Below are 22459 nucleotides of genomic sequence, written 5' to 3'. Positions count from 1 at the left end.
GTGGGCGGTTCCCTTATTTACCTCTATAATGTCTTAAAGCATAGAACTTAGCAGGGCTAACCATACAGATATCTTAGCCATAATGTTATATAGTTAGTAAGAGATCCTCTATTTAACATATGTAAATAATTGAGAATACAATATAAAATAAGGATTGTCTTGGAAGCAAAAGATTTTGTCTTTTAGATATTTATTATATAAAAAATATAAATGTAGACATATCAAATCCATTATAGCAGAGTTTATAAGATGAAATTAAATGCTTGCAAATATCATTAATGGGTTAACATACCCTTCTGAACATGTCATCATGTCAGCCTCGCAGTCATTTTAAGATGGAGCAGCGTCTGTCTCCAAGTCTCTCCTCTGTGTGTTAACATTTAAAAGTACACCTATTTATACCTTAAGTGTCGTCATTTTAGAGTCACCATAGTTCAAATATGAAAAAGTCCATAACTAAAAGCAAGTGCACACGTCATGGGAAACTCCCGGACCTGGGGAACTTCCATCAAGTTCAAGAGACAAGATGGCTTCCCAAAGTCTGAATAGCTTATCTGTTGTTTATACTAAGACGTAAGTGCACAGTCGTGGGAGATTCCGGGATTTGGGGAAGTTCCATTAACTTGGGGTTACCACAGTATATTGTGTACTGAAAGAATCGTAGCATAGCCTTGAAGCTTGTTTATGCATTATTGTTATTGTAATTCGTCTGGGACAAAATGGCGCAAACATATTATGCACTGAGGTTATTGCTTAAAGAAACATCTATGAAAAACAATATGTTCTATTTCTAACACCTTTTCAATTTGCAATATCTCTTAACCCCTTAAGGACCAAACTTCTGGAATAAAAGGGAATCATGACATGTCACACATGTCATGTGTCCTTAAGGGGTTAAAGACAAAGTACACAGTTTAAGAAATACAACATTTCATTCTAAAACTTGTAATATTTGCATTTGCCCATAACACCCTCTCCATTAAACTGGACATTGTAGACCATTTCTTCCTTAAATTAGTGAACCAAAGTTCTCCAACAGTCTAGGTTTTTTTTGTGCTCCCAGCATCTTTGATCATTGTTGTAACAGTAAAACATCCGTAGTGTGATCTTTGCCTGTAAAGGTGGTTGATTAAAATGAGCAAAGCTTTTGTCTAGGAAAGAATTGAAAAGAACACCAAGTTCCAGAGTAAGATATTCTTGGATGGATCCAGATACGAATTGTAATCCAAAGTTAAAAGTAGTAATTGTATTTGTAATCCAAAGTCTTTAAAGGCCTGTAGAAGTTTACATTCCTTAGATACATTGCTGGAGGTTGTGTTTGTAGAATACCCGGGTATTTGTTGTAGAGTATAGGTTGTAGAGTCCAGCTTTCCAAATATTTGGCTAGAATTGGTTGCAGATATTGAATCGGCATCATCTGTTATCACCGTGGTGATGGCGTTGGTATTTGTCTTTGTCTTTTGTCTTGTTTGCTTTTTGTTTTGTTTTTTTCCGTGAAACATTTTTACACCGTTTTATGATGTGTATATATTGGATAATCTCCGATATTCTTTTACGGAATAAATTAATTGACAGCATTTCCAAGACATTGTCTTAAGTGACATGGTTCCCATTATAGTAAATGTTATGTTGATACAGCAATCGAAGTGGATTCTCAAGAACGCCTCTTTTTGCTGGATTGGAATCTTTGTAACATCTCAGTGATAGACATGTCAATGATATTAGGTGCTGTTGTGCTAAAAATGTTAACAGGTAAAATCTGTGGAAAAATCTTTACATTTGTTATAGTTTGTATAATAATGATAGATGAAATAGTAACATAGTTAATCTTTCTAGTGTTTTGTTTTAAAGATAAAAACCCTTGTATATGATTTAGAGATATAAGGACAATTCGAAGCAGCAAAGTATTTACCGCCTTTGTTCACAATGGTATGTAAAATTACATTCTCTTTAAATGATAAATATACTCTTTTATTCAAAATGTCTCAATATATTTAGAATAGATGCTAATTGGAAATATGACATTATTCATCTTTCTTGGTCCTGTTAGGTAGAAGACAACTTATTCCCTAAGTTATGGTTAGATAATATAATAACTACAGTTATTAGTGGCTTAAAATACCAGAAACACCCAAATATTGAATTTTATTTTTTACCAAGATCTGACAGCCATTGTGGAAAGTTACGTTCGTGAGATTGGATGCTTAACAATGTGAATCTTAATTGTTCAAGTATATTTTTCAGTGGCTGTTGGGTGTGGCTTAAGATGATTTGAATGTTTTATTATTTCTAAAAGTGAGTTAAGAAAGCACTCAGATACAATATTGAAGGTATTGAAGGTATATTTTAGCTCTACCTTTGTATAGGTGGTTTTATGTACCTTTAACCATCACAAACCAAATAACATTTTCTTGGTATTTGAAAAACCGATAAAATATTTGATTACATGTATTTTAATATATATACATAGAGTGGTATGGATGTTGAATTTATATCTTTTACATCTTTTCACCAGTTTGCAATAGGTGTCCTAAATGATCAATTTCCAAAATCATCATGTATATCACCTGGACGCGTTAATCCATAATACTCTTTTACTTTCCATTGCCTTAGCTATGGCAGACTGAATATGTTTATGATTATAAATAAACTTTGATAGTTGAAGTAAAGTTTCTGCTTGTCTTTCAGTTACATTTTAACTGTTGAAGTACTTCACTTATATTAATTAGATTGTATTAATTATACCACTCTGCAAACTTAAACGAATATCGAGTAGTTTCTGATGTAATAAAAACATTTTAAATTTTCTTTTAAGGTTAAAACAATCATTATTGCAGTTGTTATTGTAGTCATATGTTCTTTAACTATCATGATTCAATTATTCATCTGGATAATTAGCTGTTATGCTCTTATCCTTTATGTCTAATATATTTGTTTGTAGGCCAGACTGCAGCTGCATATGGCATTTTAGCAATAATCTTCAATTGCGTTTCAGATATTCACAAAGTCTATCCACCTTTGTAATTAACACATTATGTGTTTATTTTATACCATTAGTTATAGTATCTGTATTATATTACACATTGTCACTGACACATTTCTGATACAGGGAAAAAAGTAGCATGATTGCTTTAGTAATTATAATTTTTCTGTCCATGCACCACATTCCTGGAAGTCCAGAATATAGCAAAAATCCTTTGTCGTTTGATTCTATGGAGCCATTTAACGTTTTGATTGGTATAGTTATACCAAAATAGCAAGGAGTACATCGGTAGAGCACATCTGCAACAGAACAATTACAGATTCCTTGTTGTAGCAATGTCTCTGTGTTTATGTTTACAGGAGTTGCTTGCTTTGCAGGTATGTACATAATATGTAGAGTTTAAGAAAAGCTGCAAATCGTGCTTTAGTACAAGTGTCCCGTGATGTCAGGTTTCTGACAGATTTTGCTGGCCTTTTATATTCCATTCTCTTGGCAGGGCATCTGCTCTTAGTAGGCCTGTGTTGTTATTATTTATTAATTGCATCAAGGTTTCTTTCGTTAATTGATATGTTTCTGCCGAATTCAAATTCATATGCCACCAAATGTCATAATAAAGTTCATTGTTACAGCATATTGTTCCAGGATGGTTTTTCACTCCAGTAGGAAATCCACATTCCTCTTCTGCTCCTTCCTATTAACCACGTTTTCTGAGTTGTAGGCAACAATCTGTGTCTTGTACTGTGAGGTGCTTTGATAATCAATCAGGTTTTCTCAGTACCATGTTCCATCTTGAGAAACAGCTGGGTGTTGACAATTATCAGCCTTTATTTCTTTTTCCGGTCATCTTCTGTCTGGATAATAGCAATGTCCAGAATTAGCATAGCACTTCTTTTCAGCATAAGAAGGCTGTTTGCGGTAGTCATTCAATGATAAATTATATGGCAAAGTATTTTCTTAATCACCTTCATAGGTGCATCCAAAGTCTTTCACAAGCATCTGTCCCATCTTTTTCTGATTTCAGCATGCTTTGCCATCATCGTTGAGTCCATTATTAGGATTTGAAATAGTCCAATCACATCTCTCTCATGTATAATCGTTTTTTGGAATGATCTCAATAGGTTCCTTGTGAAATACCAGTGTAGGTCACATTAGCAATCATTGCACTGTGAGCTGTGTCTCTCCTTTTGAGATAGTTCTTGGAGGCAGTCCTCACGATCAAAGAACTTGTATAATGTGCAGTCCAAGTCAGTTCAGGTGCTTCCTGCTTGTTAACATAATCCCAATGCAGTTTTAAAACGACAGCTTGGGTTGATGTTATGATAATGCTGCAGATTGTAAGAAGGAGACACCATAACCAATTTTCTAGCATCCTTTTGCTTCCATCTTTGCATTTCTTTCTTACTGTATAAGATAATTCAGGTTCAGTCTGTTTTCTCCAGAGTCTTTCCGATAATGATGTTGATTCATTTTTCATACATTCCATGTTAACTGTGAATGTATCATGCCTGTCTGTTCATCCTTTCTCCTTCACATTTGCAGGTTCAGATGTCAGATCATGATTCAGTCTGTTACGTGGCTATGATTCTGGTGGCTGTGTTCTAGTGGCATTTCTGTCGTCCTCTGTTTGTTTTATCTTGTCATCTTTAACAGCATCCATTGTGTCAGTCAGTGGTTCTGTGAACGTCCTGGAAGTATTTAGCAGGTTGTAAAATATCAAAACTCACTGTTCTCTGTTGGCTCTGATTGTTCTCTGTAGTAAAAGTTCTCGGAGTCACCCTCTCCAGGACAAGCTGACCAACAGTAGGAAATAGGTGGTGGTGCATGGTGAGGTGGGCTGGAAAAAAAATTCCCTAAATTTCTCTAATAGAACCAATGGTTCTAAGCTCTCCCTGGTGCAGAAATATGTTTGTCAGTGAAAAACATGTAACATTTCATATGGTGTCTCACCATTTGTATCATCAGGTATGTTGTGAATGCTCATCTGTACCATAGGAATAAATAGATACCACTGTGTGGGGCAAGCAACTGGTAACTTGGTTAATAATCATTTAACCTCAGCATTTTCCCAGACCACAACCCCACTACTTTGGGGGTGGTTGGGGCACTGAAATCCCAAAGTAACCCAAATGTGGTTGCCCAGTTTTAGGTTTCCTTTGCAGTAACTGCTGGACCACCATCCAAATGGATGGTCCTGGGATTATCAAATGCATACTAAGGAAGTGAGACTAGAAAACGTGGTATCAGAGGTTGCACTTCGCACAGGATATATCCAAGTAAACCTGGTACATGCATCAACACATACAAAAACATATTTATAACCATGAGATGTTGGCAAACTTCCAATGTATAGTAATTCAAAAAGTACGTTAGATATTAATATTTCAATAAACAGTACATCAGTAATGTGGCAATAAGCAAATGCTTATGATTACTAAACACATGAATTACAGTATTTCCCATATTGGGCCACCAATATTCCTTTTCAGGAGTCAGAAGTACATTACCTCTCTCTATAAGAGCTTGTCCTAGCCATGAAAAAGCTTTTGGGCAAGTCTATTTTTCCTCTATAGGAAGAACAACCAACATATTACCTTCAATGGTTATTATGTAATTGACCCCTCTAAATGATAGGAGTATTTATGCGGATACCAGGTGGATGAGGTCTGGATATCCTTGCAAGCATAAACTCTGCATCATGACTGAGAGATAGGGTATGCTTTTGTGATCCAGTGACCACAGAAAAGCGTTGGTAGACACATTGCATCAAAGTGCCTGTTAACGGCCAACTATATGAGGAGAGGGCCCATGCTTTGTTATAAGCATGTCCATACACGTATTACAATGCCAGGCTTTCAATTTGTTACCACAAAGCAAAATGCAGTTGTGGATATAAACACACGACGTATCGTAAGAAAAACTGTTTGAACACCAGACGAGATCAGTGAATAGTGGACCAAAATAGATAAATGAAATCTTATCAATTAATATACTTTCTTTAAATTACTTTATCCTCTGTATTAACTATGAAATATTAAAGTTAAAACAATAACATTTAAAAGCCAACTTTTAGTGTGCATAGGAATTACAAGGCCGTTCGTAGTGTGAGATAAAGAACAGCTTTTTAAAAATCCGAATAGTCTGTGAACACAAAATGACCTTGCGCTGAAAATTCACTAGCAGGGGAAAAGAAAAACAACTTTTTTTCTTTAGTAAATTAATTAATTAATTAAACGTAGTTAGAACTTCCCTCAAAGTCCCGATTACTTTGCAAGAAACATGTCGTCCTTAAATACTGGGTAAGTCTATTAAACAGTGAAATAGCATTTTTACCCTGTATATCATGTTGTCACAGCTATAATGTGCAGTATTACAAACGATTTTATAAGTGTTGTGCCAACTGTTCATTAAAAGCCAGTGGTCTAGCGAGCTATAGAACATTTATTTATTTATTCTTTAAAGCTCTGACCTCAATTGGCAAAGCAATATTGTAATGGTGTCCATTGCAATCTGCTATCTGTACTTGCTGCTCTCAAAAATTCTGAATATGTTCAGAGATTTCTCGGGCAATAATAAATCCCCCACTTCTCATTTATGCTAAACCTGCCTGTTGTAAATGGATTCGGTATATTTCTTGACATAAGTACTTGTACTTAAATCTGTTTAACAAAGCTGTTTATATTGTGGTAAAAATATATATATATTTTATTATTATTTATTTTATTTTTTAACATTGCTTATTTTTTTAAAAAGATACCTGCATATTTCATTAAATATCCTTTATATGTCTTTAAAGCATAAAATATCTGCAAATTAAGATTATATACAAAAATGCATGTTCTGGATGTTCCCACAATACCTCTTCTATTATTATATATATATATATATTTTTTTTTTGTGTGTGAAATCTGATTCCTTTTAGGATGAGCACCCCAGTTTCAGAGGCTTCTTTGGAGGTGACCACAGAAAAGTATTCTATAAAATAGATGTGAGGGGGCTTTGCACAGTAAAGTCACTTTAATTATACTTTTCATATAGCAGATATGTGATATGCAATGTGATTTAATATATCAAAGTATTATCACTTTAATTGGCATTGCATTTTTTATGCATTCTTCTTTATGCATTATGATTTTTCTTTTTGTCTTAATTGTTAATGTCTGTTTAGAATATTGCAGGCTTTGCAATATCAAATTAATTTTGCATTATATATATTCACAATACTCTTACAACTTATTATTATTATTATTAAAATTGGCCTCTTTCAGCATTAGCACTATCTACCACTGGAATTAGTGTAAGATACACCAATATGTCGTGGAACTGAATCCCCATATATGAGATTTGAAACTGTATTTTTTCTACGCTGTGCCCTAATCTGTATTTATATACATAATTGCGGCAGCATATAGCTTTTAAAGAAGCAATTATTTCACCCTTCATGTGTGGTTGACTGTGGACTTTTTAAATACCTACTTTTTATTTTAATTTTTTTTATAAATCCGTTTCTGGCTCTGAGAGAGCAGGCTGCTGAATGCATGTAAATGCTCTTATTGCCTAGTCTATATACATTTATATATAAACAACTTTGATATTTAATCTTATTTTATATTATTTTATGAAAACCTAGTTTATGAAATTCACTGAGATTACATGTGTCTGATCTGATTACAGTCAGTAGTACAATATCATTGTTCTAATTTCCTTACTGCTAGCAATACAGGTACAGTGGGATAGTACCACTTATTTAAGTAAGCTTTCCCTTTTAAAATTGGTGGATTTTAATCCTGCCATTGCAATAGACTAAAGACTGTACCTGAGTAAGCAAAGTCATTATGTGCAGGAATTGTGCACTTTAAATAGTAGAATTCTTATGCTATTCTAGTGAATTGGGCTGGCTGCTTAACACATCATTTAGTATCTTTTGGTCACATTTCAAGCTGTAAATGTATTTAACATTTTATTTAAATAAGCCTTTATTAATTTCAGTTTAAAAGTTATCATTGTATAGTTACAATTTTATTTTGCCCTGATTTATTTTACATATATATTATTTTTAATCATTTTATAAATATTTATTTTTGCAGAGCATTTAGAGAAGCAAAGGGTGTATAACCACCTGTTGCCCTTTTTTTCTAGGAGGGTAGTATAATTTCAACTCTGTTAAGGAAAAAATATGAGCTAGTTATCATATATTATATCAAAATATATGCTGCAGTGTACTGCATTGTACTGCACTGAATATATTTAAAAGCCATGTCTTTCTCTTTATGGCTGTATGTAATAATGTTGTTCATAATTTGGAATATAAAACGACAACTTCTCAATTCCTTGGAATGTTTACATGTCGCCTATCTCCGCAACCTTGGCTGGAAACTCCAGACTCCAAAAACAGTTATGCTGTTATAATTCCTGCTTTTTAATGAACAGCTAGCGTAACTGACAATATGGAAATTATCGCTGTTTTATAAAACTTTTCTTTTATAGTGGAGATTGGAATCCAGAATGCAGTAATGCAATAATTAAAAATCCTGTCTGTCTGTTGCTTATGTGGCATGAATATTTTCATTAAGCCATAATGCAATTTTCTTTGCATTCTTGGAATTAGACTTCAAATTTCATCGCTCTGTCTTATCACTTTTCTTTTGACAACATCTTGCATCAATCTTTTTCTTGCGCATGCATACTAAGCAGCTACAAAGAGAACATATCCCCCTGCCTGCAATCCACTGTCCTGGAACTATTGGACCGTGCTGTGCTGGTGTATTAGGCATATCAGGGAGTTTACCAAATATGTATATTTGCTCTCTTATGATATTAATATCCACAATTTCAGCATTGTATGCTAATTACAATGTACCTGGCACCTGAACTTAAAGTGCCTTGTACAAGTTCACATTAAAATCATCTCTAATGATCAAGATCTCTCTCTGAGTCTGGGCTACAAATAGCTCATTAGATTCTTGATATTTCAAGACTTGTGCCATGACAAAGTATTGTGTCTTCTCTTACGTATAAGAGGTTACCTAGGTATTTATTATTTTTTATTTAACGCTTCCAAGTACAAGTCCCTTCGTGGTCGCCAATTGTAACCGTGGGCGGTTCCCTTATTTACCTCTATAATGTCTTAAAGCATAGAACTTAGCAGGGCTAACCATACAGATATCTTAGCCATAATGTTATATAGTTAGTAAGAGATCCTCTATTTAACATATGTAAATAATTGAGAATACAATATAAAATAAGGATTGTCTTGGAAGCAAAAGATTTTGTCTTTTAGATATTTATTATATAAAAAATATAAATGTAGACATATCAAATCCATTATAGCAGAGTTTATAAGATGAAATTAAATGCTTGCAAATATCATTAATGGGTTAACATACCCTTCTGAACATGTCATCATGTCAGCCTCGCAGTCATTTTAAGATGGAGCAGCGTCTGTCTCCAAGTCTCTCCTCTGTGTGTTAACATTTAAAAGTACACCTATTTATACCTTAAGTGTCGTCATTTTAGAGTCACCATAGTTCAAATATGAAAAAGTCCATAACTAAAAGCAAGTGCACACGTCATGGGAAACTCCCGGACCTGGGGAACTTCCATCAAGTTCAAGAGACAAGATGGCTTCCCAAAGTCTGAATAGCTTATCTGTTGTTTATACTAAGACGTAAGTGCACAGTCGTGGGAGATTCCGGGATTTGGGGAAGTTCCATTAACTTGGGGTTACCACAGTATATTGTGTACTGAAAGAGTCGTAGCATAGCCTTGAAGCTTGTTTATGCATTATTGTTATTGTAATTCGTCTGGGACAAAATGGCGCAAACATATTATGCACTGAGGTTATTGCTTAAAGAAACATCTATGAAAAACAATATGTTCTATTTCTAACACCTTTTCAATTTGCAATATCTCTTAACCCCTTAAGGACCAAACTTCTGGAATAAAAGGGAATCATGACATGTCACACATGTCATGTGTCCTTAAGGGGTTAAAGACAAAGTACACAGTTTAAGAAATACAACATTTCATTCTAAAACTTGTAATATTTGCATGTGCCCATAACATCCTCACTGTGGTGGACAGATTTACTAAGATGGCTCACTTCATTCCCTTACCTAAACTCCCATCTTCGCCCAAATTAGCAGAGATATTCGCTAGGGAGATCTTCCGTTTACATGGGATACCTGCCCAAATTGTATCTGACAGAGGTTCCCAATTTGTTTCCCGTTTTTGGAAGTCCTTCTGCTCTCAACTAGGCATCAAATTGAATTTTTCTTCTGCCTACCATCCTCAGTCCAATGGAGCTGCTGAACGCACCAACCAAAAGGTTGAACAATATCTACGTTGTTTCGTTTCTGAACACCAGGACGATTGGGTCGGTTTGATTCCTTGGGCGGAGTTTGCACACAACAATCTCGTTTGTGATTCTACGCATTCTAGCCCCTTCTTCATGAATTATGGCTTTCATCCTTCCATTCTTCCTTCGGAGTCTTCTTCCCAAGGGGTACCGTCGGTTGATGTCCATGTTGCCAATTTAAGGAAGTTGTGGGACCAGACTCGACAAATTCTTCTGCACAATTCTATGCTGGTGAAAAAACACGCTGACAAACGTAGAAGGGCAGCACCGGTGTTTGTTCCAGGCGATAGAGTATGGTTAAGTACTAGAAACATTCGGTTAAAAGTGCCTTCCATGAAGTTCGCTCCTCGGTATATTGGACCTTACAGGGTGTTGGCTCAAATTAACCCAGTTGCGTATCGTCTAGCTTTGCCTACTACCTTACGCATTCCTAACTCGTTCCATGTTTCGTTGCTGAAACCACTAGTTTGTAACAGATTCTCCTCCACGATCGCCCCTCCTCGCTCTGTTCAGGTGGAGGGTCAGGAGGAGTATGAGGTCAATTCCATCTTCGATTCTCGAATCTCCCGGGGGAAAGTACAATATCTGGTCGATTGGAGAGGATATGGTCCTGAGGAGAGAAGTTGGGTACCTCAGGAGGATGTTCATGCTCCCCGCCTCCGCAGGGCATTTCACTCTCGCTTCCCTTCTCGTCCTGGTTCCTTCCGCCCGGTGGGCGTATCTGAGAGGGGGGGTACTGTCAGGGTACCTGAGGTCTCTACCTCCGAGAGAGGTAGAGACTTAGTCGTTCATCCATCCGGACGGCCTGATTTCCCTCTTCCTCGCGGTCCATCCGGTCATGCAAAGCCGGCCGCGAGGGAGTGACTCCCTTTTATAGCATGACGTCCGGAAGTCGACGTCAGGACGTCAACCCGGAACGACCTGTCACTCAATTGGTTCAGGACCAATCAGGACTCGTCGGAGGTGTGTCTACTTATCTGAACAGGGCATTTAACAGTGCTTCTTTCATTAGCTCATTGCCCTGTCGTGGTTCTAGCTTGTTCTAGTCAATCAGTGCTCGTGTTTTCTAGTGATCCCTTTTGGTTTTGACCCGCCTTGTTTGCTCTACTCTGCTTATCTCTGTTACCCTTGATTCGGCTTGTCTATCGCTTACCTGTCTTCTGTTACCCTCGACCTCGGCTTGTCTTTGACCATTCTCTACTGTACTACTTACGTTAGTCCGGCCATTCTAAGGTCCGGTATACGTACCTGGCTACTGTTTGTACTCTGCGTGTTGGATCCCTGTCCCGATCCTGACAGGAACTTAGTGTCTCCCCTTGGTGGGCTAAGCTGCCGCTGGGGAGAGGGGGTAACAAACTCCTCTCCCTTAACCGTAGACTGCCGCTGTGGAGCAAGGACGGCCCCTTCAGCTCCCTGTAACTTGGGCGCAGAGACCACGGTCCCATCTGCGCTGGTGTGGGACTTACTGTCTCCCCTTGGTGTGCTAAGCTGCCGCTGGGGAGAGGGGGAAACAAACTCCTCTCCCTTACACACTTTCAGCCGCTGGGAAGCAGGGCTGACCCTCTGTACTCCCTGTAGGCAGGGCGCAGAGACCACGGTCCCATCTGCGCTGGTGAGAGGCTGTCTCCCCTTGGTGAGCTGGGCTGCCGCTGGGGAGGGGGAACGAGACTCTCCCCTCCCAGGAAAATATTCTGCCGCTGGGGAGGAAGGATGGCACCTTCAGCTCCCTGTAACGATCACTGCCGCTGGGGATCTGGGCCGACTGCCCAGCATCCCTGTAGGGCCGGTAGAGAGACCGCAGTCCACCTGCCATCTGTGGGTCTTCCCAGGACCAATCCGTGAGGCCCCTCAACATTTGTGAGTAAGGGCCACCTGGCAACTCTGGCTGCTGCTGGGGATCTGGGCCGGCTGCCCAGCATCCCGGTGGGCCCGGTGGAGAGACCTTGGTCCCATCTCTACCTGCCTGTTGTGGTTCTTCACAGGACCAGTCTATGAGGACCCCCACTTCGGGTTCCTCCCGCCGCCTCAGGGAAAGACGGCTAACCTCCTCGGATGAAGCCTCTACTCGGCTGCTGTAACGCTCCTGCTGCTGAGCATACTTCCTCTCTTTCGCCAGCCGGAATTCTCGGCCCAGCCTTGTGTTTCGCTCGGCCATGACCTGGTTCCAGATCACCCGGCGTGTCTCCATGGGTATATCATACCCATACTCGGCCACTCGCTGCCTCACCTCGGCCAGCCAATCATCTCCAGAGCCAGAACCTTCCATACTTGTCTGCTCCCAGGGGCGCTGCACGAGTGCTAGCGTTGCCCTCAATTTGTAAATCCAAACAGTGTCTCTGAGCTGCTTTACCTCGCACTAGGACGCCATCCCACCGCTTGCCACCAATGTAACGGATCGCCTGGCACCCCGACTGGGTACCTCCGTTAATGGATGCTCCTAGCGTTTCCTGAGGACTCCAAGCACTGCAGCAGACACCACAACCACCGAATCAGAGAAGCGTATAAATCCTCTCAAGCATATGAATGCTGTAGACAGTTGAATAGGAAACCATACGAATAGGTTTACACTCCTAGCAGTCAAACTGGAACAGCATACAATAAATCCTCCCCCAATAATGAGACGACACTTCACTTTGAGGGTTAAGCAGGAACTCTGGACTGGCACATCCAGCCTGGCTTTTATTTCCATCTCACACATATAAGACCACCCACAGGGGAGGTGTAAAATATCAAATAGCATCACGGGTGCAACCCACACATCCCCTCCCCTTAGTGACACATAATCCCATTATTCATACAGTTTAAAATATACTTTTTACACAATATTTATAACTTCAAAACCATACATCACATTCACATAAAATTACATATCCACAATCAATCCACTCAGGGGAACAACATATAAAAAATGGCATGGGTCAGACCAGGGGTTCAAAAGTTAGTAAAGTCTCTTTTAAAACCCCTAGCTTTCCAGCTCAGACCGGTTTTACAGATCCTTCTCTCCTGGAGAAGTAATCCAATTACCTCCCAGCACAGAGACAGACTCCATTGAGCACATGGGGACACAAAGACCGTAAAACACTTTAAAATACATAAATTCACCTTTTACACATAACACACAGACATTTCACATATCCCCAGATAGCTGGGATCTGAGCGCACAAAACTACCGAATAGCGCGCAGATCCTATTCACACAGTTCACTTGCCATGGAGCCGAAGTCTTTAACTACACGAATGGGCTCCATGGCATAGCTAACTGGGTTAACACATTCACATAAAGTCTGGTCCATAGTCCAAAGGCAAGAGGCGGGCAAGCAGCCCACTCCAAGGACACGTGGCGAGGTCGGTTTCGCCACACTTCTCCCCTTTACCCCCCAGACTAACAGGGTATCTGACCTCCTGCCGGTCAGTGCCCTGGTTAGTCCAGCAACCCACCCACGAAGCACAAACAGCAGTACCTCCCACCCACAATAAATGTTTACTCCACCTGGATAAAGTAGCAGCTTGTCCAGGTCCAGGTTCCTCACCACGGCTGTGCGGGGAGCTGGTAGACTGCCTTGGTGGGTTGCTGAGTGAGCAGAGACCAGCGATACTCTGCCCTGGTGCCAGCGCTACCACTGAAGTAGCCTGATTGGAGCCTGGTTGTGGGAGGAGGAGACCGACCGTCTCCCCTCTGGGTACACAGCTCTGTGGCTGGGGGAGAGGACCGACCATCCTTACCCTTTGTGCTGCAAGTGCAGAGACTACGGTCCCATCTGCATCGTTGGGGGGTGTAACATCTCCCCTTGGTGGGTTAGGCTGCCGCTGGAGAGAGGGTGCAACAAGTTCCTCTCTCTGCACTGTAAGCTGCCGCTGGGGAGAGGGGGTAACAGGCTCCTCTCCCTGACGCTCTCTCTGCTGGAGGGGAAAACCGACTGCCTCACCTTCCAATACCTTGGCTTGCTGTTGGGACACAGGACAGACTGTCCCTATCCCCGGTGGTGCAGATGCAGAGACTACGGTCCCATCTACACCGTTGTGGGGCTTAACATCTCCCCTTGGTGGGCTAGGCTGCCGCTGGGAAGTAGGACCGACTGTCCGTACTCCTTGTAGCTTGGACGCAGAGACCCTGGTTCCATCTGCGCCAGTGGGGAACTTAGTGTCTCCCCTTGGTGGGCTAAGCTGCCGCTGGGGAGAGGGGGTAACAAACTCCTCTCCCTTACACACTTTCAGCCGCTGGGAAGCAGGGCTGACCCTCTGTACTCCCTGTAGGCAGGGCGCAGAGACCACGGTCCCATCTGCGCTGGTGAGAGGCTTACTGTCTCCCCTTGGTGAGCTGGGCTGCCGCTGGGGAGGGGGAACGAGACTCTCCCCTCCCGGTAAATTATTCTGCCGCTGGGGAGGAAGGATGGCACCTTCAGCTCCCTGTAACGAACACTGCCGCTGGGGATCTGGGCCGACTGCCCAGCATCCCTGTAGGGCCGGTAGAGAGACCGCAGTCCACCTGCCATCTGTGGGTCTTCCCAGGACCAATCCGTGAGGCCCCTCAACATTTGTGAGTAAGGGCCACCTGGCAACTCTGGCTGCTGCTGGGGATCTGGGCCGGCTGCCCAGCATCCCGGTGGGCCCGGTGGAGAGACCTTGGTCCCATCTCTACCTGCCTGTTGTGGTTCTTCACAGGACCAGTCTATGAGGACCCTCCCGCCTCCCGCCGCCTCAGGGAAAGACGGCTAACCTCCTCGGATGAAGCCTCTACTCGGCTGCTGTAACGCTCCTGCTGCTGAGCATACTTCCTCTCTTTCGCCAGTCGGAATTCTCGGCCCAGCCTTGTGTTTCGCTCGGCCATGACCTGGTTCCAGATCACCCGGCGTGTCTCCATGGGTATATCATACCCATACTCGGCCACTCGCTGCCTCACCTCGGCCAGCCAATCATCTCCAGAGCCAGAACCTTCCATACTTGTCTGCTCCCAGGGGCGCTGCACGAGTGCTAGCGTTGCCCTCAATTTGTAAATCCAAACAGTGTCTCTGAGCTGCTTTACCTCGCACTAGGACGCCATCCCACCGCTTGCCACCAATGTAACGGATCGCCTGGCACCCCGACTGGGTACCTCCGTTAATGGATGCTCCTAGCGTTTCCTGAGGACTCCAAGCACTGCAGCAGACACCACAACCACCGAATCAGAGAAGCGTATAAATCCTCTCAAGCATATGAATGCTGTAGACAGTTGAATAGGAAACCATACGAATAGGTTTACACTCCTAGCAGTCAAACTGGAACAGCATACAATAAATCATCCCCCAATAATGAGACGACACTTCACTTTGAGGGTTAAGCAGGAACTCTGGACTGGCACATCCAGCCTGGCTTTTATTTCCATCTCACACATATAAGACCGCCCACAGGGGAGGTGTAAAATATCAAATAGCATCACGGGTGCAACCCACACATCCCCTCCCCTTAGTGACACATAATCCCATTATTCATACAGTTTAAAATATACTTTTTACACAATATTTATAACTTCAAAACCATACATCACATTCACATAAAATTACATATCCACAATCAATCCACTCAGGGGAACAACATATTAAAAAATGGCATGGATCAGACCAGGGGTTCGAAAGTTAGTAAAGTCTCTTTTAAAACCCCTAGTTTTCCAGCTCAGGCCGGTTTTACAGAGCCTTCTCTCCTGGAGAAGTAATCCAATTACCTCACAGCACAGAGACAGACTCCATTGAGCACATGGGGACACAAAGACAGTAAAAAACATTTCACATATCCCCAGATAGCTGGGATCTGAGCGCACAAAACTACCGAATAGCGCGCAGATCCTATTCACACAGTTCACTTGCCATGGAGCCGAAGTCTTTAACTACACGAATGGGCTCCATGGCATAGCTATCTGGGTTAACACATTCACATAAAGTCTGGTCCATAATCCAATGGCAAGAAGCGGGCAAGCAGCCCCCTCCAAGGACACGTGGCGAGGTCGGTTTCGCCACATAAACCCTAAATAAGTCATATTAAATCCCATGCCACCCACTATAAGCAGGAGGCAGTGGTACTCTGACCTGTACTGTCTGCGGAGCAGCAAAGAAAGAGGGAATGATGCATGAGGAGGGGAGTTTTATAGTACTTAACTTTTTTCTGATTGGTTGTTTTCTGTGCTGCTGTGGAGTTCTAGTAAAGCAAATACGAAGCCTCCTGTCATGTTATACAATTGGATTACCACCCAGGCTAAGGGGAGGGATTCTGTGGGATGTAACCATTGTGTGATTGGTGTATTGTAAATCCCTCCCTTGCATGGGAGAATCCTTTATAAGACAGTGTGTGAATAAATCTGGAGTTCCTGTTTTTACCCTCAAAGTGAAGTGTCGTCTCATTCTTGGGGGAGGATTTATTGCATGCTGTTTCAGTTTGACTGCTAGGAGTGCAAACCTATTCGTATGGTTCCTATTCAACTGTCTACAACATTCAGAGGCTTGAGAGGATTTATATGCTTTTCAGATTCAGTGATTGTGGTGTCTGCCAGAGTGCTTGGAGTCCTCAGGAAACGCTAGGAGCATCCTTTAACGGAGGTACCCAGTCGGGGTGCCAGGTGATCCGTTACATTGGTGGCAAGCGGTGGGATGGCGTCCTGGTGTGAGAGGAACAACACCCTGGAGACACAGGAATTATTATGGAGCGGCATAGAACCAGTGAGTCCCTGGACAGTGCTCCAGGTGGAAGAGGAGTTTAACTGCAGATTACAGAGCATCTTGGCCACACTGAATAAGCCGATAGCAGAGGCATCCAGGTTGGCATGCAGAGAAGACGCCCGACAGGGGATGTGGGAAGAAACCCTGAAGGGTGTCCAGCGTTGGCGAGGTGAGCCTCTTCCCAACAAGGAGCAGCGATTACAAACCAGAGTGGCCCTACGGATACCTATGCTTAATTCACTGGCATGGAGAGAACTGGGTATCGATGATGCGTACCAAGCACTACGTTGGTACGCGGATCAGCGGGTCCCCGGAATGGGCAAGTTCGACAAACCGGAGGGCCAGGAGTACAATGGCCCTGGTTTATTATGGGGGGCCTTTGCAGAACCGGACTTTGGGAGTGCAGCAGAATCCCGGTTTTGGGACATTCTTAACTATAGAGGGGCCATGCTGGATCTCCCTATGGCTGGAGACCTGGAGCCAGACTTGATGGAATTGGCCGTCCAGGAATGGGAGCTTGAACAGGATTACCAGCACCTGATCAGTTCCAGCCAGTCATCTTATACTTTGCAGGTACCACCAGAGCAGGGGGAGTTCGAACAGGATTATACCCTTTTATTTGATACAGTAACCCTGCCTGATTCTAACCTGAGGGGGTTTATGGACTGTACACCATTGGGAGCATTGAGTTTCGTCCTTCCTCCCCCCAACCACCAAGTCCGTCATCAGGAGACCTGGAGTCTGTACCATCTACTCCCCAACCAGCCCCAGAAATGAGGGACCTCATAGACTGGTCCTGGGAAGACCCACAGAGGGCAGGTGGAGATGGGACCAAGGTCTCTCTACCGGCCCTACAGGGGTGCTGGGCAGTCGGCCCAGATCCCCAGCGGCAGTGTGTGTTACAGGGGGCTGAAGGTGCCGTCCTTGCTCCCCGGCGGCAGTCTAGCACACCAAGGGGAGACAGTAAGCCCCACAACAGTGCAGATGGGACCGCAGTCTCTGTACCTACACCACTGGGGATAAGGACAGGCTGTCCTGATCCCCAACAGCAAGACAAGGTATTGGAAGGGGAGGCAGTCGGTTTCCCCCTCCGGTAGAGACAGTGTCAGGGAGAGGAGCCTGTTACCCCTTCTCCCCAGCGGCAGTTTACAGTGCAGAGAGAGGAGTTTGTTACCCCCTCTCTCCAGCGGCAGCATAGCCCACCAAGGGGAGACAGTAAGTCCCTCACCAGCGCAGATGGGACCGTGGTCTCTGCGCCCTGCCTACAGGGAGTACAGAGGGGCAGCCCTGCTCCCCAGCGGCTGGGAGTGTGTAAGGGAGAGGAGTTTGTTGCCCCCTCTCCCTAGCGACAACCTAACCCACCAAGGGGAGATGTGGAGCCCCACAACCGTGCAGATGGGACCATGGTCTCTGCACTTGCAGCGCAAGGGGTGGGGACGGTCGGTCCTGTCCCCCAGCCACAGAGCGGTGTATCCAGAGGGGAGACAATCGGTCTCCCCCTTCCACAACCAGGCTCAAACCAGGCTACTTCTGTGGTAGCGCTGGCACCAGGGCAGAGTACAGCTGGTCTCTGCCCACTCAGCAACCCACCAAGGCAGCCTACCAGTTTCCCGCACAGCTGTGGTGAGGCACCTGGACCGGGACAAGTTTATCTCTTACTCAGGTGTAGTAACCATTTATTGCGGGTGGGCTGTACTACTGTTTGTGCTTCGTGGGTGGGTTGCTGGACTAACCAGGGCACTGACCGACAGGAGATCAGATATCCTGTTAGTCTGGATGGTAAAGGGGAGAAATGTGGCGAAACCGACCTCGCCACGTGTCCTCTTGCCTTTGGACTATGAACCCGACTTTATGTGAATGTGTTAACCCAGATAGCTATACCATGGAGCCCATTCGTGTAGTTAAAGACTTCGGCTCCATGGCAATTGAACTGTGTGAACAGGATCTGAGCGCTATTCGGTAGTTTTGTGCGCTCAGATCCCAGCTATCTGGGGATATGTGACATGTATGTGTTTTATGTATAAAATGTGACTGTGTATTTTATAGTATTTTAATGCTTTGTGCTCACCATGTGCATAATGGAGTCTTGTCTCTGTCCTGGGAGATAATTGAATTACTTCTCAATTATCTCCAGGATAGAAGACTCTGAAACCGGTCTGGGCCAGATAGCCATGTGCCAGCCAGGGCCTGTAGAGGAGTGCAATATTAGAATCCACGATCTCCGCTGGTATAACAGGTAAATCCACAGTCAGCGCTGAAAAGTAAGGCAATATCCCCAATCCTCCCAATAACCGGACGAAACACAGTCTGGGAGTCAACTAACTGCTTTATTCAGAACTTCCAGTATTTATGCAAGTCCCCATGCAAGGGGTTTCCTTACTGACCTGGCAGGGGTAACACAGTAAGGGACTACATGGGGGACTTAACATTTGGAGCTTTTCTCCCATCAGGCACTGCTGCACGAGAGGGACACTCTTACTGAAATATACCGTTAAGTGGATTATCCCTCCGTGCAGCAGAACCGGCATTTTACATTTAAATTCACAACTTTCCCAGTATTCATGCTATTCAGACGAACGGACGTTCGGTAGATAGCTGGGGTCTGAGTGCACCTTTCGTGTGAATGCCGCTCAGATCCCAGCTGAAACAACCGAACGCCGTACGAAATACATTTATTATTTCAATTCGTTTCAAAGTACAGAATACCAATGGGGAAACATAATAGGGGAATACCGGAGCTCCCGAACGGCCTGGAAGTACAGCGGTGTTCGTGTCGTCGAGTAGCCGTTTTTAGTTCCACACGCTCGACGACAAAACACCGTTGGGGAGACAAAGAATCCAAGATGGCCGACCGCTGCGTGGTCTGTAGTCGAACGACGGCCACCTAGGAATACACTTAATTACCGATTGCAATCGGTTAACGAGCGCCACACGTCTCTTAATGTGTGGTCTATCAGGGGGGCCCATATTTGTTTCACGAACAGCCCGGATAGTCGCTGTTCGTGAAACGAAGTAACTGAATGCTAGCGGCTTACGGCTGCTAGCGTACGAATTACAATGGTCACATAATACACAGCAGAATACATACATTACACAGTATACAATACAGACAACCTTTATGACAAGTAAAGTCCAGTGTTCCAGAAGTGGCTAGGTTTGCCACAGGGCCCAAAATATATTTTACTAACTTCTGAACCCCTGGTCTGATTCATGCCATTTTTTGATATGTTGTTCCCCTGAATGGATTGATTGTGAATATGTTTTTTATATGAATTGGATGTATGGTTTTAGAGTTATCTTTTCACCCCTTGCTGACAGACATCGCACGTGCTGCAGTAACACTGCACGTTCTTAGAGATCGCTGGCTAAAAGAAGGTCTGGGTGATCCGATAAGTCGTGCGGTTACCACCCAGGTGTTCTGCTAAGGGGATGTCGTGCCCAATTCAGAGAAGTTCCAACCGGTACTTTCGGGGTACCACGAGTTGGCGCTTCTGGGAAGGGGTGCATCCTCTCTTCCTACCTTCCGTTATTCTATACAACCTATCTTTGTCCCAGACAAACCTTTCGTGTTCATCCCCCCCAGTCTCGGCTTTCTCCCAGTATTTCTGAAGGGAAGGGTTTCTCCCAAACTCCTCAGGGGTATCCCAAGCTAAGAGTCTATTAGCTACAGTCAGGGGAAGGGTCGTGGGGTGCTTACCTGGGTCTCCCGTCGTGGTGAAGAGTCTTCGGCAACACGGGTCTGCCACGCTGGGTCACCCAGCGTAAGGGGGGTCTCCTCTGTTAAACACTGCGTTATGTGCATATACCACTGTATCCTGGTCAATGTATCCCTATGGAGAGGGAGTGTATCCAAGTGGTTGGAAGGTCCAGTGGGAGTAAGGAGCTGGACAAGTTAACGGCTCTTAATCTATCTCCCTGCAAACAGACTGTGTAATGATCACACTATGTGCACACATCAGGGGTTAATTCGTATACATTCATGCCTAGAAGCTGTACATATATAAGGTTTACAGTAGTTATTTATCAAGGAACTGTATAGAGCTAGCTGCCAGTTTGTGGGAATCCCGAACGGGCTAAACAAAATGGCCGACGTGAATCTCGCGAGTGCTTCGAGATTCCAGATGGCCACCATTCGCACGCAAATGCGCCGTACAGAGTACAGAGTCCCCCGGCACCCTCAACCCCCAGAGACCTTGCCTTGAAGTCCCAGCACCGATAAATAAAAATGCGCGATCATGGTCAAATGCAGCGATCCGCGTGAGGCTAGTGGAATATGAATTAGAAAGGAAACAGTGCCAGCAGACCTACAGATCAAATAATATAACGAACAGTAAAAATCCGGTTAAAGTAGCGAGAAGGGTTACAGGGGATGAATACCACACCATAAATGTCAAAATACAATGACGATTGCAATATAAATGAAAAGACAGTTTAGAGCAAATACTCTGACCTGTGCCTTGAGGAAGTAATGTGTCTGTCAGGGCTTTATATATGGATGTGATACCTGTTACTGACTGGTTTAAAAAAATTTATTGATTGACTTGTGCTGCTGGAGGCATAAAGTAAAGAAAGTTATGCAAAATAGGAAGCCTCCTGTGATGTGATAAAATTAAGGTAAACTCATAATCAACTGTCCCTCCTACAGTGATCAATAAAGATCTTGCCATTCTTTTCAGGGGTTTCAGCAATTCAGGAATGAGTGTTGGTGAATAGGAATTGCCAGTGATGGCATTCAGAATCTGAAAGTCCACAAAGACACAATGGGCATTTTTCTTAGCAAAAGATGCCTGTCCTACTGGTGACATGGAGAATCTTTTGCTTTAGGAATGTTGTCATTAATGCATTCCTTTAAATGGAGACATTTGCATAGGAAAGATGCAAGTCCACCAGTTGACTGCTGGATTATTGGTGCACTAGCACTGAAGTCCCTCCTGATCAGAATGAGAGGCCTTTCCCTTTAGAGTGTGCAGAATGCCCAATAGGGACAAAGTTGACATCACCCAGAACAAAGAGTTCTGTACTGTTTGAATGACAGCCTGGTAGGCCGTCTTATCAGGGCAAATCAGTGGCACGCCAAAATCGATGTAGCTTGTGATTATTATAATTTACGGATATATTTTGAATTAGGCAATCCCAGGTAATAAGATCAAGAGTAGTACTTAAAGGAACACTATAGTGTTAGGAATAAAAGCTGTATTCTTAACACTACAGTGTCCTTCTGCCTCTGCAGCACCTCCCTGCAGCAATCAAAGCGTTAAAAACCCTTTGTTCACTTACCTGATTCTCACCTCTGCACTGGCTCCGTCTTCTCCCACTTCGGAGCGAAGAGGAACCTAATGTGCGTGTGCCTTAGGCCTTCCCCATAGAAAAGCATTAATTCAATGCTTTTCTATGGAGACTTGAAAAATGCTAGAAATCAACATGCAGATAAACTCTG

At 43.2% G+C, this 22459-nt stretch overlaps 1 protein-coding gene across 1 annotated transcript in view; it reads right to left on the bottom strand.

Moving 5' to 3' along the window:
- JMJD7 (jumonji domain containing 7) overlaps positions 1-22459 on the bottom strand; it is a 149342-nt gene that overhangs the window by 52626 nt on the left and 74257 nt on the right. The window lies entirely within an intron of this gene.

This window comes from Pelobates fuscus, chromosome 13, assembly GCF_036172605.1.
Source record: "Pelobates fuscus isolate aPelFus1 chromosome 13, aPelFus1.pri, whole genome shotgun sequence".
In the NCBI taxonomy this organism is placed as follows: Eukaryota; Metazoa; Chordata; class Amphibia; order Anura; family Pelobatidae; genus Pelobates; species Pelobates fuscus.
Note: the sequence above shows the minus strand (reverse complement) of the source record. Positions and strands in the feature narration are given on the sequence as shown.